This window comes from Erythranthe guttata, chromosome 6 (assembly GCF_056151865.1).
Source record: "Erythranthe guttata isolate IM_541 chromosome 6, IM_541, whole genome shotgun sequence".
Taxonomy (NCBI): Eukaryota; Viridiplantae; Streptophyta; class Magnoliopsida; order Lamiales; family Phrymaceae; genus Erythranthe; species Erythranthe guttata.
This window is the reverse complement of record NC_142538.1, coordinates 15,382,480-15,388,479: the sequence shown is the minus strand read 5'-3', so window position 1 is coordinate 15,388,479 and position 6,000 is coordinate 15,382,480.

Genomic DNA, 6,000 nt, shown 5'->3' with positions numbered 1-6,000 from the left:
ATATTTTAATTTATTATATGTGGCCCATCGCAAATTTATTTTGTTTTGTAGTAATATTTCAAAAAGTAATATAACATGAAACAAAATGTATTAATTTTTTTTCTTGCATATTCATCTTTTGCTATCAACATTGAATGCAATATTCTGTTTCTATAGTTCTGGCTCGATTGGTTCGAAACAATGATACAATAAAAAAAAAAAAGAGTAAATTACGAACAACCCCTAAGATAAGACCTTGTAGATCCCACTCGTATTGCTAATTACAGATATTCCCCTGAGCTATTTCTCCATCTTACAATTACACCCTTGCGAAGTTGAGTATCAAAATCTTGTAAATCTAATGAAATATTTGTTTTGAATTTCAAAGTCTAACCCCAAGAGATAAATATAATATATCCACATAGGGGTAACTGAAATATATTTTCTTACCTCAGAAGTACACATAATTTACCCATAGTTTGTTTGATTAATAATAAAATGATAATTTAGACAACTCATTCATTCCGTTAGGGTTTACGACGCACTTTTAATTTTAGATGATATTTGTAATTACTAATATCATAAGGATTTATAAGTTATTTAGAGTGTGTTTGGCTAAGCTTATAAGTTGTCAAAATGAGTTTATAAGATGCTTAAGAGCTTATAAGCTCTTTCAAAGTGTTCGGTATGTTTTTTGAAAAAGATCTCAAAAAAATAAAATAAAAAATAAGCTGCTCGAGAGCAAATAAGATCTTTGCTAAAAAGTACCTCTATCCCAATTTTTTTTTTATTGAAGATCTTATAATAAATAAAATTAAACAACTTATAAGCTTATTGTCCAAACAGTTCAAAAACTATTTAAAAATAAGACGTATCAACTTATCAATCCTTTAAACAACTTATTAGAAGTACGAGCTTATCAGATGTTTAAAATAAGTTTAGCCAGACGGGCCGTTACTCTTACCTCAAAGGAATATCCGTAATTTACCCAATGAAAAATATAGTACACCTAAATTTTATACACTATTTTCGGCTTATTACTTTTTAAGCTATAATAGAAAAAGCTATAGCATATTGTGATACCTTATAAGGTATAATTTTAACGTAAGGTAAGGCCAACATTAATTTAATCAGCTTTTGGGATATGTGAAAATGAAGCTAAGGTGACTAACAAGTAGTTTAACTATTTCAGGTCAATTAATTAAGCATGACGCTAACAAGTATATATACATATATTTAATAATATATCATATGGTAAAGTAAATATTAAAATAGTTTTTTGATTAATTCATTTACATCCACTTAATTTCAAGATCTTTGTGTTTATTTACATTAATTAGGGGAAATGCTACCCAATTATATGTCATATGTTTTGTGATATTTTTTTAGGATAAATTACGGTCAGCCCCACTGCGGTAATATTAAATTACGAAAAATAACCCTCATGTTTCGGTAATTACAACCACACCGGTTAACTGTGTATCGTCTTAAATGTTCACTCTACGCGGTCAAATGTACCTATTGAAGGAGGGGGGTTTTCATTAGACAATGCATAGTTGTAGGTGGTGGTTGTAATTATCCAAATAAAAAAGTATTTTTTTGTAATTTAATCTTACCTCAGTGGTAGGATCAGGGGCGGAACCAGGATCAAAATATAGGAAGAGCCAACTAAATTTTAGGTTCACAAAACATTGCAAAAAATAAGTTTATATTACTAATTTTTAATTAAAATATCATATATATTATAATTATATCATATTTTAATCATCACAAAAAATTATAAATTAATTCAAATTATTCTAATAATGTATTGCACTTAATATTTCGGAGATTCATGGCACGATCTCATCTTATTTTTTTAAAGGCGTTGATAAAAAAATTCAAAAATAAGTAATATTCATAATTTTTATTTAAAACAATACAAGTTTTAACCATCTTGTTTTATATTTTATATTGAATATGATATATTTATGTATAATTTATATAAGATTATGGAGAAAAAAACAAAAAAATAATAATGGGTTAAAACGCATATTTACAAAAACTTTGGGAGAGCCAAAAGTAGTATTAAAAAAATACAGTACCAAATACCTAAAAAAAAATCTTTATTGGAGGTCAACAGATCCCTGCCCCGTGCAAGTACCGCCAGTGGGTGGGTTAACCGTAATTTGCCCTTTTTTTTCAATGAATACTTATACTGTTATACAACAGTAAATTAAGTTTCAAGTGCAATATTTACCTGGCAGATGAACTAGTGAAAAATATTTATAGTTTCAGAATAAATTGGACAAAAATTAGACATCTTAATTATTGAAATATAAAATAAAAAACTTTCATGTGCCTAGGAACATTATCTAAACGGGACCGTATGTTCATGTTGGCTAATTAATAATATTAAATTAGATAGGCCAGCTTGAAAATACTATGTTTATTGTAATTTCACATTGCAATTTATTTCCTTCTTTTTTAACCTCATAAAAATAAAGTAAATTACAACTATCTCCTTGAGGTAAAGTGTAAATCCAAAAAAAAAAAAATCCTTATGTTTGAGAAATTACATCCAGCCCTCTGCAGTTTGTAAATTTCTTACATCCAACCCCCTACAGAAGGGTGTTAATGTAAGAAATCTACAAAAGCAGGGAGTTGGATGTAATTATGTAACATTGAGGGATTTTTCATAAATAAACCTTACCTCAGGGAGGCAGTTATAATTTACCCTAACAGTATGAAGCTATTTGCTCCAGATTGATAAATACAAAATTTGATCATGAATATAATTTTTTTTAAAAAGAAAAAAACAAATTCAATTAATGCTTCAAAAAAAAAAAAATTTGGCTTTGTTATTTTCCGAAAATAATAAAATTTGGCGTCTTCATCTTGGTAGCTCTTGCCTGTTTATTTTTTCTTTTCGCTTCGTTCTTTTCTCTGAATTTACTATGGCTTTATATATAAGTAAATTTTTACCTTGTTACGGTTCGAATTTGGAGAGAGACAACATGAAAGTTGGTGCATCTCGACTTAGTTTTTCATTAGTGCCGCTTGAATCATATCATTTGGATCGGAGTTCGAATGAAAGAAATGATATCTAAATTCCAAATAATGTCAAAGTAGTAACTCGATTTGATCTCCAAACACTGATTTTGCTATCAAACTTGTTACGAAATAGAGTCCAGATCATGCACTTAGACTTTTGCTCGTTCCGAGTAAAAATAAAATAAAACTAAAAGTAAAAAAAAAAAAAAGTGGAACCTAACAAATAATAAAACGCTACGTTATTTGGCAATTCCTTCCGGAAGGTAATGGTTTACTCCTATAGCGCGTCCTCGTACAATGCCCAAGCTAAGGCTCTCGGCTGAGTACTAGAAGGATCAACTTTTACTCATATGACGGAATTCAATAGATGCATGTGTCCGTAAGAAATTCCGGAGCCACCATCAATAGTAATAGAATGTAATCTCTTATAATTTTTTTTAGCAAGAACCCCCTATGAAAATTAGCCAAAAGCCGATAAGGCCCCTGCGAGCTGATCGTGCACTACACTCATCATATATATATGCAAATGAAGGTGTGTTTTTTGGCCTGAACTTCGACGCGATGCTTCCGATGGGGATGAACTACTACTCGGTTTTGATGATATCTCGGAATGTGATGGGCCGACAGCACATGTCTTTGGGATGTACGTCGATGTTCCTAGGTGACTGCTTGCACATAATCGAATTTGGAGCATTTATAGATGATAGTTTACTTACTGAAGGCTTCATATAAGGACTAAAAATTTCATTAAATGTGGCTTGATTTTAGAATAATATATAGTTTAGACTAAAATGTCCTTGTCTCAATCCATTCTCAATCGACTAAAGATTCCGATTCCTTGAACACGAAGAAGAAAACGACCAACATCAGAATCCACTCTCAATCGACTAAGGCGTAATATTGTGACATTGAAGGACAGTTATGAAGCAATTAATTATTTGCGGTTGAGGAAATTTCAATTGAATTTAATTGGTCGGTGTTAAGATGGATAAGTGAGAGTGTTTTTCATAATATAGCCTAAGTTCAGGATTTTTTTTGTAATTTACCTTTATATTTTAATGATGATATGAAATTTGATTAATAGGTTCTTTTGTTGTGTGTGTAATTTTTGTAGCCCACCAAATACAGTTTGGTGAACCCGATTAGAGCAACCCAATATTTAATCCCGGAACGTGGTGCGGGTTATGATATTCGTTCGAGGTTTACCGCTGCCACGTGTGAGGGTAAATATGTCAAAACAGCCAAAAAATTCGTATCGAAGCTTCACTGTAAAGTCTATTTTTCCAATAATAATTCTACTGAAGTAGTAAGAGAAGTAAACTATGCTCACATTGTCAGGTAATCAGTTATGGATTTAAATAGTTGGACTTGGATCGAGTCAAGTAACGACTCGATCGACCCTTCTTTTCTTTTCTTTTCGTTTTCTGTAAACATAAACTCTTTAATAACGAGCTTCGATCGACTTAACAATACATTATATGTCCTCAATTAGAACGAGACTTTGCTCGGGCTTGATGTTTCAATCAACCTCCTTGTTAATATTTTGAAATTTCCATCGTTGCCCAAATAGATTTATCCTGCCATCTCCGATTATACAACGAATTCTCCCTTTAAATAAATTCTCGCTTTGAGAATACTCTTTCCATTCATAAAATACCTTCCTTCAAGAATTATTGAATAAGAAGATTTGGATTCGTCGAAAAAATAAAATATGAATAACCACCTACATATAACTAAATACCAAGTTTATATATTTAGTCGATTTCTATCTGGATATTTTCAATTTTTGGAACAATATTTTTCATTATGAATTAGAAAGTTCCGATTCGGATTGAACATTTTTTTATAAACGGATTTGGAATATGTGTTTAATTCCGATCCAAATTTAATTCTGAAAATTTTGATTTTTTTCAAAGTTATACTTTAAATGTCAATATTATTATATATTTTATATTACAAATGGCTAAAATAATTGAAATTCCAAATTCGACGACGCCGGTCCAACAATTTCTGAAATTACAAAATTTTCCGATTTTTTTTAATGGAACTCTAACTAGTTTTTCACTTTCGAAAAAAAATATATTTTTGAGAAACCGTCAATTCCAATCTGGTCTGTCCGATGTCTACCTGTATGATTAACAGGAGTACCTGCTAATTTTTTTTACTAGTGTATCCGATCTTTTAACATCGTTTTGGTTCTTCGTTCGAAATTGTGATACAATCTCAAGGCAAGCAATGTTTCTTACAAATAATATATGTAAAGTTTATTCAAGAAACCTGCATAATAAATAAATAAATATATAAATAAATAATCCCCCTAAAACAACGATTGATAATTTGAGTTTTTGCTATCAAACTTGTTACGAAATAGAGTCCAGATCATGCACTTAGACTTTTGCTCGTTCCGAGTAAAAATAAAATAAAACTAAAAGTAAATAAAAAATGGAACCTAACAAATGATAAAACGCTACGTTATTTGGCAATTCCTTCCGGAAGGTAATGGTTTACTCCTATAGCGCGTCCTTGTACAATGCCCGAGCTAAGGCTTCCGGCTGAGTACTAGAAGGATCAACTTTTACTCATATGACGGAATTACAAGAGATCCATGTGTCCGTAAGAAATTCCGGAGCCACCATCAATAGTAATAGAATGTAATCTCTAATTACCGAAAAAGTCTCCATATAATTTTTTTTTTTACCAAGAACCCCCTATAAAAATTAGCCAAAAGCCAATAAGGCCCATGCGAGCTGATCGTGCACTACACTCATCATATATGCAAATGAAGGTGTGTTTTTTGGCCTGAACTTCGACGCAACGCTTCGGATGGAGATGAACTACTACTCGGTTGATGATATCTCGGAACGTGACGGCACATGTCTTTGGGATGTACGTTGATGTTCCTAGGTGACTGCTTGCACATAATCGAAGCCCTCAAGGCCGGTGAAGACTCACCGTCGTCATTTGGAGCATTTATAGATGATAGTTTAC